This window comes from Hippocampus comes, unplaced genomic scaffold (assembly GCF_001891065.2).
Source record: "Hippocampus comes isolate QL1 unplaced genomic scaffold, H_comes_QL1_v1.1 scaffold96, whole genome shotgun sequence".
Classification (NCBI taxonomy): domain Eukaryota; kingdom Metazoa; phylum Chordata; class Actinopteri; order Syngnathiformes; family Syngnathidae; genus Hippocampus; species Hippocampus comes.
The window spans coordinates 1474839-1487191 of record NW_017806074.1 but is presented as its reverse complement, the minus strand read 5'-3'; the positions used below and the strand labels follow the sequence as shown (position 1 = coordinate 1487191).

Here is a 12353-nt window from a genome sequence, read left to right as displayed (position 1 = left end):
CACACACACACACGCACACACACCCCCACCCCACACCACACACACACACACACACACGCGCACACGCGCACACTCCCCCCACCCCCCTTCCATCTCCGCTGCCTCATCCGCTGCGATCTCCCGGCTTCGGTAAAAAAAAGTGTCCCTTTTTTCGGACATGTGAAAATGTAAATTTTGTCATAAAAGGCAGACTTTTGCCATAAAATCAACATATAATTAATGACGGTGTGCACAACAGATGCACAACGTACCCATTTTGGTCCCTCAACGCTATGTTTTGGGAAACACTGATTCAGTTGTGTGTTACCTTCAAAGTTATGAACACAGGAGTGGGGCCCACCAGAGCCTTGCTCAAAGGCACTTCAGTTGGAATGGAATGCCTTTATTTGTGTCCTTATGGTGTCCTTTTGATGCAGTAAAACAAGAAATGACCATCGTAAACAAAAAAAAAAAAAGAAACAAGCAGTTGTAAGTATCAATGCCAGTCCAGGTAAACAAACCTGTGGCCTTTTAGGTCATAGGCCATATTATTCACCACTAGGCCACCGTGGCTCCAATTACTCTGATGAGCAACACAAACAACAACAACCAAAAAAAAAGCCCACTTTTTGTAACTTACACTCATGCGTCTATGCACGTCAACCTTGAGTGCGTTCAATGCCAGTCAAGGGGAATGCAACCTGGGGTCTCTCATGTTTCAGGTTGCCCTAATTATGCCCCACCCCACCCCCACCCCCTCAGTCCCATTCAACCCTGCAGTACCTACGTGGCTCACCACAGCTCTGCTCACAAATGAGGCTTTTCTATTGGTAAAAGTAGAGACAATTTCAAGTGTCTGGTCCATTGGCATCCCATGAGCGTCAAGAACAGGGACCCTACTCGGCTGTGTCAAATTGCACACTTGGACAGCCCCGACATTTGTGGCGGAAAGGAGGACACAGGGCGAGATTCCGTCCATGGTGGACAATCCACAGCATCCGCTGCATGGCACCATTTCCAGGAAGCGGAGCAGCTTCAGTGACAAGCCGCTGTCACTGCCCTGCTCCGCTGACAGATTGAATAAATCCTTCCTCCCCCATTGCCGTGTGTCTTTTTAATACCAGCCTGGGAGGGAAACGCAAATATCACATTACCTCAACATCCTGCACGCTACTTACAATGCACCTTATTACGGACCTTCAGACTGCACTGGAATTATGATGTTCATTTTATGTCTGTATTTTAAAAAAAAGTCTTGTGTAGCTAATAGGTTTAATATCTGTCCATGGTCAACAGCAACATTTAATCAGAGATGGCTTTATGTGTCCTGAAAAATATTTTTGACGCTGATTCAAAAGATGGCTTTTGGGACATTTTCATTTTTTGTAAAGTTTGACCTATAAAATCACATTTTCTTTACGTCGTCTTGTTTTTTTCCCCTTTTTCTCATTCTCTGAATGTTAAGTTCAGTTGTTTTTCTGTCGTGTGTTTGACATCAAGCCTGCTGGAAGGGGGCCCAAGGTAGATTCCCAAATCTCGATGTGTTATGGCGTTGTTTATGGGCCATTTCACTTGTGTCATTGATATGGACCAATATCAGCTATCTCTTCAGGGGAACTTTACGAGCCCCAAACCAGCAACAGCTAGGAAGTAAGGGGCCCTATGCAGGGGATTCCCGACACTCTGTCATCACAGCAATGCCATTTGTGTGTCATTGCTATGGGCCAATGTGAGACATCCCTTGGAAATTGCTTGGGTTGCGTGCCGTTGTGGCATCTCTGTAAAATGGGGTGCACACATGCCCCCAATCTGGCCAAATATGAGAACTTTCTGTCCCTTGTCATCACAAAAAGCAAAGACCCGACTGTCGGATGGCTACAAAAGATTACCCTGAGTGATTATCCTGAGGTGTGGGGTGTGGGACTGTTGAACCTGTTCAAGGAGCGGTGCTTTGATTTATGAGTTGGATACATTCCATGGCCAAGGTTGTAACTCAAAACATTCATATTTCAAATCAATATCCCCATTGAAATGAACTGATATGCCATTAATCCGTTCCTGCCACTGAAAATCACATTTTTTGAAAAATAGTTTGGAACAGTAGTTTTTTTTTTCAAATGAAGACAAAACGCTCTATATCGTATAAATTCACAATAAAAGAGAAATTAAAATCATTTTTTAAAAATATCATGATAAAACCAGTTTGTTCAAGTGGAGTCCCAAAAACAGTCGTGTTGTATTCGTGCTTTCCTGCCACTTTTCCATTCGATTCTGTTTGGCATCTCGTCGTAATGACACCAACTTTCATGTTGTGCCGCTAAATGCCTCGCCTATTGCTGTTTTCCAGTTTCAGCGGAGCTCGCGTGTGTGCGACTGTTTATGTGTGTCTGTGTGTGTGCGTCAGCGTCTCTCTGATGTGTGTGCGCTTGCGTGTGTGTGCGTGTGTGTGTGTGCGCTTGCGTGTGTGTGTGTGTGTGTGTGTGTGTGTGTGTAGTGTGTGTGTGTGCGCGTGTGTGTGTGTGTGTGTGTGTGTGTGTGTGTGTGTGTGTGTGTGTGTGTGTGTGTGTGTGTGTGTGCGTGCGTGCGTCAGCGTGTGCGTGCGTGCTTGCGCTTAGAGGCTTATGCTAATTGCGGTCTCCCGACTGGCCTTCTGGGTAGAGTCTGCGCGAGTGGGAGTGGAGCGCGTCGCTTGGTCTCGACAGCATTCACCCACCACTCCGCGCGGCACTCCCCGTACGTACGTACGGCTCCGTGCTAGGCTCCGTCCGAACGGGCTGCTCGTGTTTGACTCCAGCAACGCTTCTTTTTTCCTCTTCGCCGTCTTTTGTCGGCTTCTTCCAATTCTTCTCCGGTGGCGTGCCGAAGAGGGGAACCGCGCGAGCGTGAGGCAGAACTACCTCCGGACCGGAGCCAACCCCCTCCCTCGGCTAGATTGAGACCAGCCGGCCCATTACGGCAGACGCGACAACGGAGGAACGGACGGGCTCCGCGCGGCCGGCCGCCCGCCATGGAGTGACGGATACACGAGCCGAGTAGGACGGCGTGCTCCGCTCAAAGCTAACATGGCGCTGCTGCTCCCGCCGCCGCGAGTTTCGGCCGAGCTGAGTTAATTTCCCCCCGGACGTCGCCACCTGTATCTCCTCGGTGGACCGACCGGCGCTTTCGCGGACACTTCAAACAAGCCTGACAGGATTTTAAACTGAACAAAATCTCCCCCGAAAGCGAACTTCAAACTCCACATTTCTCAAAGGATGACTTTCCTCTAGTTTTCTTTTATTTCAAGTGGATAACCGGATCGACACTTTTACTTCTTTTTTTTTCACTTGGCAAAAAGAGGACAAAAAAACGGCACCGGTTGGCTGGAAGTGACGCGGAATTACCCAGGTGAGACGAACGCTATATTTCTACTTTTATAAGCTTTTGATCGTTGTTAGAAAGTCCTACTTGTGCCTGTCTGTGTGTGTAAAAATATAAAAGGGAAAGAGAGACAGAGAGGGAAATAAAAGAAAGTCCCCCTGAAGGGACCTCGTGATGGCTCCGAAAATCACAAGAAGTCTGCCTTGGTGATGGTGGTGGTTGCTTGGTGGTGTGCGCACACACTGTGAGCGGAACGGGCCACTTCTAAGAATAGCGCATAGGGTGGTCTTTGTGTGTTTTCGGCGGGGCAATGGCATGTGCTTGATAAATAACACACACACAAGCGAGTTGCTTGGGTCCGGTCCGGCCGTGAGCTTGGACTCCCCCGCCCTCCCGCTCCCCGCGGCTGTCCTGTCAAGCGGACCCCGGGCGCGAGTGCCAGGCGGTCCGCCACGGTGAATAAATTCAGCGTTTTCACACTCTGTGTCGTGTGACCGAGTGTCGTGTGCGTGTGTGTGTGCGTGTGTGGCTTTGGGCTGCGCGTGTACGTGCGCGCACACGGAACCCGTGCCGCTAAAAAAAACAAGGTTACGGAAGCCAGCCTCGCCCTGCCAAAAAGGTTCAGTTGGAGGGCATCCCCGCAGTGTGTGCGCGTGTGTGCGCGCGTGCGTGTGACTGCGTCACCGGAGCCCGTGCGTGTATGTTTTGTTTGGACAGCAGTGGACGTTGATCGGCGGCTTTCGTCAGCCCCGAAGCTTTTCGGGAAACGCGCGCGTGCGCGGCGCATTGTGTACACAACACACAGACACTCCATGCATGCGTGGATCAAGGTCTAGCAGGTGTGTTCTTTGTGACTTTGGGGCCCTCCATTCTCGTGCCACCGTTCATCCCAAAACACCCCCCAAACCCCCCCGTGGATTTTCTGACTCCCCCACCCAAAAAAATAAATAAATAAACACCTCACCTCTATTTTTGTCACTTAATCTCCACTTGAGCTCTCAGCCACTTTCATCCCCTTCCATTGTTGTATTATTAATCGCAGGTTTTATTTTGGCTTTGCACGCTAGGCGGGCGCCAACGATCGCCGCCACCGCGATCAGGGTGAACTAGTTCTTCTTCCGAGTTGAACTTCAATCAACACAAGCCCCCACCCCCACCGCACATGTCATGTCGTCGTCCCGCGCCACCCCGCGCCTTCTGTCCTACAGCCACCCGGGCACTAATTAGGGGGACGCTCTCTTAGGACGATCGATGCGCCTCGTATTGGCTGGCTCCAGCTCATTAACGAGCTTAGTGAGGGAGGCGGCCATAAGAGCTCAAGCTTCGGCAAGCCCCCCCCCCCCCGCCCCACCCCACCCTCACGTAAGCAACCAATCCACGTCGGACCGGCGAGGGCTGTAAATGCACGCGCCTGCTGCAGCAGGGCAGGTTTGGGAGCGCCGGGGGCCTCGTGTTGGGACCTCTGCTTTTTACGAGGGGGAGGATTAAGTGATCGAGGCACGGAGGGGGTAGGAGGTGGAGGAGGCGTCAGGGGGCTTTGACACATGAATAAAAGGTTAAATGTGCTTAAAGCAAACCTTGACATCGGGGGAAAATCGTAAAGAGTGAAGCGAGACTACTTTTTAAGGCAAGAAATCAACAAAGGTTCGGTAACGACAAAGAGATGACCGAAACTGCTAAGCCGTCATGATTTCTTCGAAAAGTGTTTCTTCTGATCGGCTGAACGAAACGTGTAACACAGGCACTTTAAGGGACGAAATGCTAAATGGGTTATCAGAATAACACGGAAACGCTTCAGCCCTAATTTTGTCATTTGTGCCATTTTGGGCGTCTGAAAGCCCAGTGCGCACTTGAACGTTGTTTTCGCCAACTACATCATAAATCGAACGGAGAAAGAGAAGATGTGAGCATCGCAGGGAAGTAGTCGCACATGTTACAGTGCTGCGCAACTCATTGTAGGACAAAACATGGCGCAGGGCAAACTGACTGTGACCACTGAACCGACTAAACCATTTGAGACGAACTTGACTTTAGGCTAGCGGTACTCTGTTGTGAAGTGAGCTCATTTCTTTGCTCTCTCTCTCTCTCTCCAATGTTCAGAACCTCACAAGTCCAGGCGAGAAAGAGATGACCTGAACCGTTCGGAAACAGACACTTTTATGTTTTCTAATGGTCGCGACTGGATAATTAGAGCTGAAGTGATAGGTCAGGACGTTCACGAAACAACCTCATAAACGTTCATTTCACATTTGGCCGGTGGTGTGTTATCGCACTGCGAGACTTTGACATGTAACAATTAGGATGTTGAAAGATTGATAAACTTTCTGGATTATACGCAATTTGTCTTATTTAGATCTCGAATCGAAACTTGTGATTTGGTTTGTTTTCGCTTTCGAGTGTTTCTTCCCCATCGCTGAGATAGCTAATGATGGAACCTGATGTCAGAAATGGAGACATTCATTATTTGTTACGAAGGCACTTGGCTCTTCATCATGACTGGACAATGAAATGAAAAAAGTGAAAGACATTCATTGAGTTTTTTTGACGCTGGCTTGATGTGCAGTTTTTGGAAAACCCTGTGGGGTTATGGCCAAATGGTTTGTTGTTGCTTATACTGTACCGACCCCAGGATGATAACCTTTATCCTCGTGGTTAATGTGGGTGAGCCTCATACCGTATATCCCCTTTAGCACAAACTCTCCTCGACCAGTATTCCCCCTATATTATTTTTCTTTGGTCAGGCAAACTCGGGTCTAAATGAGGCACACATGATTCATTTTGAGAATCTGCGAAAGTGAACAAGAATGATTTCCCTCCCCCGTAAAGGGTTAACGGCGCTTTAACCGGGGGTGTAGTTTGGCAAGGTTAACGTGGGCTGCTACCGCGGTGACTTCTGGTGGCGGTAAATCGATATTGTGGAATAGCATCCGCACTAAGATCTTAGAGGTTTGGGAGGATAGAATGGCATTGTTTAAGATTGCAGTCACTTCCTGCTTCTACCACAAAAGAAAAAAAAACAAAAAAAAAAACGCACGTCCGCAAAGATAGATATGCGAGATTACACACCTGTCTGCCCGAGAATCCGGCAGCTTGGCCAGGTTCTACGTGTTTATTTATACGTGCGGCGGCGTGATCCCTCAAACTTTTTGGACCAGTTGGCCTGCCGCTGCTGATGACTCAAACGCAGGCTGCCATCTTGCTCAGCGTTCTTGGTTTGGCCTCGCGGTGTTGCTAGCCAAAATACATACAAGTATAGGTCATCTGCAGCTACCAAAATAATCCGTTGTCAAATGTCATCCCGTCTGTTCTCTCCAATAACCCGACTAACTCTCAAGCCCGGCCCGCTCGGCCGGGAATGTTTTTTTGGTCGTTGGACCGAGCGCAGACGCGCAAACCCAAATACTTGGCATTTTGTGCGTTGCTTATTTATAGTGCGACTGTCATTTTCCACTGCGGCCAGTGCGGGGCCTGATGTGTTTTCCAGGTGTTGGAACAAGGGGGTCTGGGAGGCAGTGTTTGGTGGTGGTGGTGGTGCGGGTGGGGGGGGGCATTGACTTGGCGTCATGTCACATGACCCCGCGCTTAGGAAACATTGCATCACGGTGCCTTTATTTGTCAAGGAAAGTGTGCACTTTCCAGGTGATTCACGCCCTCCCCCTCGCAGCTAAAGTAGCTTCATTATGCACTAATTCAATTAGCACAACTGACTTCTATTAATTATAAAAATGCAATCACGCGCCTGAGCCTTATCTTTCCACATTAATTCAAATGAGCATATTTTCACTCGTCTGAGGGGTGGGGGGGGCACACACTGGGAATGTTTTTATTTTTATGTAAATCAGGCAATAGTTTGTTTTTCAAAGGAGTCTCGTCAAGTGAACGTGCGGAATCGCCGTGCCGCCGTTTAGCGACAACCGTGCTCACCCCCTATTTTAAAGCAATTAACCTTCTGTTTGTCCGCTTTTCTAATCTGGAATCAATAAGGGCCACGCACGGAATAGCTCCCCCTGATTGAGCACATCAATAAAAGCACGCGGGCGCTTTGGCAGCGCTCCGCAAGTAAGCCGAGGCGAGGCGGAGGGGGGGCGAAATTAATAAAATCCGAAAAGGACGGCGTTGTGTTTCATGTCTCTAGTCAGAGGCGCGGGCTCTTTTTTTTTTTTTCCCGTTGTCACGCCTGGATGGAAGACAACAGGCTCGCCGCTGCCGAGGCGGCCTGCGTGTGAACAAAAGCCGAGGAGAGATCGGTTTTCCAGGCGCCGCTGCGCAGCTCCCGGAGGAGACGTCACGGTTTGATTGAAGCTATGCTCCGTGCCGGCCTCCCGGGACCTCGCCATGAAACGGGAGAGCGGACGCCCTCCCCCCTCCTCCGCTCCTCTCCGCTCCGCTCCCTCCCTCCCTCACCAGCTCTTTTCTCGCCTCGCTCCACAAAGCTTTTCGTTTCGACGCGGTCTGGAGCGCTCGGAGCGCTTCCCTGCGGAGATTTGACGGACGCCGCCCCCGACACACACACACACACGCACACGCACGCCTCCCCCAACCCTTCCTCCAGGGCCTCGAGCGAGACCAATGCGGCCCCTTGAGATCCAGACGGTCCTCTCACGTGATGGCACGTGTTCCTGTGGTCTTCGCTTGCACGCGGTTCGCTTGGAGACGTTTTTTTCTCTCGGGCACATGGATGGCTTTACAAGATCACGTAGCGTAATTACCTCCGCTTGTCTTAAGTGTCCTTGCTCCGGATGGTCGGGCCATTGATTGGACGTGCCGCCGAGCCTCTCGGTCTCCCTGCAGGCTCGTCTCGGTCGGGCCTAGTTTTAATTTTAGCAGCAGGAGCCTCGGGCATCCATATTCCTGACGTAATCCTGCCTGTGCACAACGGAGCGTTGGCCGCAAGCCCGCAGTCTGCGCGCAGCAGGAATGTGTATCGCCTCGTTGAATATTTCCACCTGACTTGGCCGGCGTGCAAAGCTCCCACCGACTTAACAGTATGAGCCTTCTTTCCACCACGCAGTACGGTTCGGTTCAGTTCGCCACTTTCTTTTGTTTTCAAAATACAAAAACCAACTTTGATCTATCCTGTATGAATTCCAACTCTCCACCGCACAAGGGAACGGCAACAATTAGAAAGAAAACAATTTTGCGGTGCGTTTCAGCACGGTTTTGCTCTACCTTCAACATGTACAAAGTAGCCCAACAAAAATGGGCTTGTCACCTGCCGCCATGGAGACCCCGGTTCAAGACCATCCACCGCAACGGCTGTAATGCCTTTGAGCAAGACACCGATTCCCTGAACGAGCGGCGCGCTGGACGCTAAACGAGCCCTGCTTCATTGTGTCCCACTAACTCTTTGTCTTTACGGTGTCCACGACGGTGATGGGTCAAATACAAAGGTCACATTTTGTGTACGTGTGTGTACATGACGAATTAAGATGAATCTCCTCCTCCTTTGTCGTCTTCAAAAACTAGTCGGACTGCTACTGCGACACTCTTCACAGTTGGGTCACTCTCAAGACCGCTTCTAACTGAAAATGGATCAAAACTGCAGATTTTAATGTTTATTGACATGACAGTGGTATTTTAGAAGCTGCAAGGAACTACTGGCCTGGCATTCAAGTTGTTTTTTTTTTCTACTCCAATTTTATTCGGTCATTGTTGTATCAACCCATCTTAAGTATGACCTACTACATCACCATAAAGTAAACAAGGTAAATGCGGCAAACTGCGACATTAGTGATCAGTTGAACAGTGTTACAGCTCGCCACATTTCATCTGTGCTGTGTGAGTCATACATTGAAGCTATTGACTTGTTTTGCTGAGCGTATAAAATGCTGAAAATTGCAGACAAAACTCTACACCACACAGCTGAAAGATTTTTCCTTTTGGAATCGATTTTGTGATCGAAAGCAGGCACCTTGACGTCAAACTGCAAAATTTGAATGGAAAGAAGCAAAGAAAAGAATAATTGATCATTTCTGACGGGTGATGTTTAGCTATCACTTTTCAAAGAACCCGTTCAGATATACTTGCAGTCATCATTTTTACACTTTTACACTCACCAATAACGTGAAGGGAAAATGTCAACAAAATTTGGTTGAAAATGTTTTTACGTACACTTACTGCACGTTTTGCATATTTACACAAGTATGACGGCAAGCAGTAGTTCTTGCTTTGTTGTGAACTGTTTTCAAAACCTTGAAAAAGGACTGCCTCCCTCACGACAGCCTCTGGTGTCTGTGCGTTGGGTCATTGGGCTTTTGATGTCATTTTTTTAAAAATGTTACTCGAGATAAGTGAATATCACACTGAAGCTTGATGTGAAGAAATTGGCGAACTGAATAAAAATTCAGTCACGGCTACCTGTGAGTATCAGCTTTGTGGTTAATTAAACCGGCCCAGATTTCCCACCGGTGGATAAACACTGCTCTTACGCCATATAGATGCTACGAAACTCCGCATTATGTCTCTGAAACGTGCCTCATGTGTCACTCTGAGCACATGTCATCCCCCCCGCCGCCCCCTCCCATCAACTCCTGAGGCTGGCTGACGTCATCGGTGCGAACGCTTCACTGACATTCATAGAGCCCAATTTACCTTTATAGGCTCCCAATCATGAAGGCTCCTATTTAAACAAAACCGCTCGTACCTAAAGGGGGCGGAGTGATCTCTCGATGAGGGCCCTGGGGGGGTGGTGGTGGGATGGTCCTTTTAGCACCCTGCGCTTTAATTAAGACCATCCAGCCTGAAAGCAGCGGCAGCGTATTCAAAGCAAAGTCAAGAAAGCTCCGGTAAAATGCTGCCCGACTCTTGCCTAGCGCATCCCCATTACAATCGGACCCTTTGGTGACATAAAGAGCCATTTAGTTCCCATTTGGCCCGCGATGAATAGAGCCAGTTCAGCGGCCGCCGCCCAGGCCCCAGTGTCAGCATGGGAGGGAATGGGAGTGAAGGGAGGGGGCGGCAGAATCACAATGTCGCCGTTGTTGACGGCAGAGAAGAGGCGAGGGAAAGGGGGGGGGGTGGCGGTGCTGAACCGTGCAGCGACTTGAATGCATCTGTGCAGCGGGCCTGGAGGACGTGGGGGCCCCTTGTTTACAGCATGCTCGCTAATAATGTGACAGCTGAGGAGGCGCCGCCGGCTCCCTTTCGGCTCTGCGCGGATCTGTCTTGCTTCCAGGCTCGTGTTTTTTGTTTTTTTTTTCTCCCCCCTCCCAAATGTACAGTGGAAGCTCCGAAGTCAAGTGGCCCAAAAGTGGTACAATTATTTCTGGAAAAATATTCCTCCAAAGTCCAAACAAAACAAGGAGTTCAAAGTGGATTTTTATTTCACCTGGGTGTTCTATCTTACTGCAAAAAAAAAAAAAAATGCAAAACACCAAAGAAGGATGTGAAACAAAAGTCCCGGGGGGCCAGATCCAACCCGCCGCCTCCTTTTTATGTGTGCCATGAAACCAAATCATGATCCGTCCATGATCCTTGTTGAAATCTGTACCAAAATTTCAACGAATAACTTGGAGATTTTACCACCATCTTTGTTACGCTTTTTATAGTAACTTGAACAATGGGCCGCGACAAAAATGTCTTCGAAGCCCCCGGTAAAGGACATTAGCCCATACGTTATGGTGATGATAACATTTCAAACATCTTCCCCTTAAAGACTCATGAAGCAGCAACTCATACGAACGGAGCGTTTGAAAATATTCACAGTCAAAACCAGAAGTCTCACTGCCGCTTCTCTTCCAGGAGATTTCATGCGGAACAACGTGGTACTGCCTTGCAGGAGCGCAACTCAAAATTTGGATTTGCCTTCATCGGCTTCTCTAAAAAGCCATAAAAAGAAACGATCACTTCAATAATCTACACGATAGTTGGGGCGTGAATGCCGAACCGCAACATGGCAGGGGAACACTGTTTACAAATAGCGAGGTGGATTTGCACCTTTTTTGCGCAGCCCTCGCAGCGGAATAGACGCAGGGCAGAGAACGGAGGAGGGGGAGTTGGAGGCGGAGAAGGGGGGGGGGTGATCAATCGGACCATTTGGCACACGTCAGCTTGATGATCAATAACAATTAAAGGCGGCCACGCGGCCTTTTATGGCGCCAAGGTGTTAATGTTGTCGACAGGAGCGTGCACGCTAAGTGTGCCTTTCTCCTCCGTGCGCTCATTTGAGCGTTTTAAGTGTAATGTGTGTGTCTGTGTGTGCGCAGAAAATCCTGTCTCTCTCACACACACGCGCGCGCACACACACACACACACACACACACAGGCACACACATACGGCGGCGGCGAGACGAAGGGCTCTGATTTGTGTGTGTGCGTGCGTGCACACCGTTTAATCCCTGTTTATCCCCCCCCTCCCCCCCTGTCACATGAATTTCTCCTCTGAGGTTTTTGTAGCAGGGACAAAAAAAAAAAAAAAAGCGCGGGAGGGCGTCGTCACGATCTCGGCACACCAGACCCACATTTCCCCTTCCACGCACATGAAGACTAGCAGATACATCAAATGTGTCTTGACTTTTTGTGTATAATTTCCCCTTCGAGTGACCATAAAAACCCTGGCAAAGTTGTTGCGCGTCGCACATACTACCTACGGCTGCTGCCCTCCACCCCTCCGTGCCCCGGCGACCAAAACGTGGGGAATTAGGAGGCCTCCGCCCAGGAGGAAATGATGAGCGGCGCCGTTGTTTGTTCCGGTGATGGAGGTCATGGCGAGTTCAAGTCGCTGCTGTCACAGGCAGGAAATCAGCGGGATGAGGCAGGCGCAAGGGTTCGTCCGTCCGTTCTGCCCCCCCCCCCCCCCCTCTTTTTTTTTTTTTTTTTAAATATATGACCCGTTCTTTTCAAAAAGCGTTCAATACTGAACTCCAGAGCGACTCGGCTAAAAAACACCCGGTGGTTTTTCTGTTTAATGACGCGCGTCGGGGCTCCGCTACTGCGGTCTGCTTTATAAACGCAGCACGACCGCTGCGCACCCCCCCCCCCCCCCCTTCTCCCCCACCCCCTCCCCCCCCCCCCTTCCC

The 12353-nt window shown here is 49.6% G+C and overlaps 1 protein-coding gene across 3 annotated transcripts in view; it reads left to right on the top strand.

The window, feature by feature from the left end:
- Nucleotides 1-2613: 2613 nt before the first annotated feature.
- bcor (BCL6 corepressor) overlaps nt 2614-12353 on the top strand; it is a 42592-nt gene continuing 32852 nt past the window's right edge. For 2 of the 3 annotated variants that reach the window (XM_019894482.1, XM_019894481.1), the window contains exon 1: nt 2617-3363. The gene's annotated coding sequence lies outside the window, so the exon portion shown is untranslated. Of the gene's footprint in view, nt 3364-12353 lie in introns of all 3 variants that reach the window. The other variant, XM_019894483.1, reaches the window with a different exon arrangement.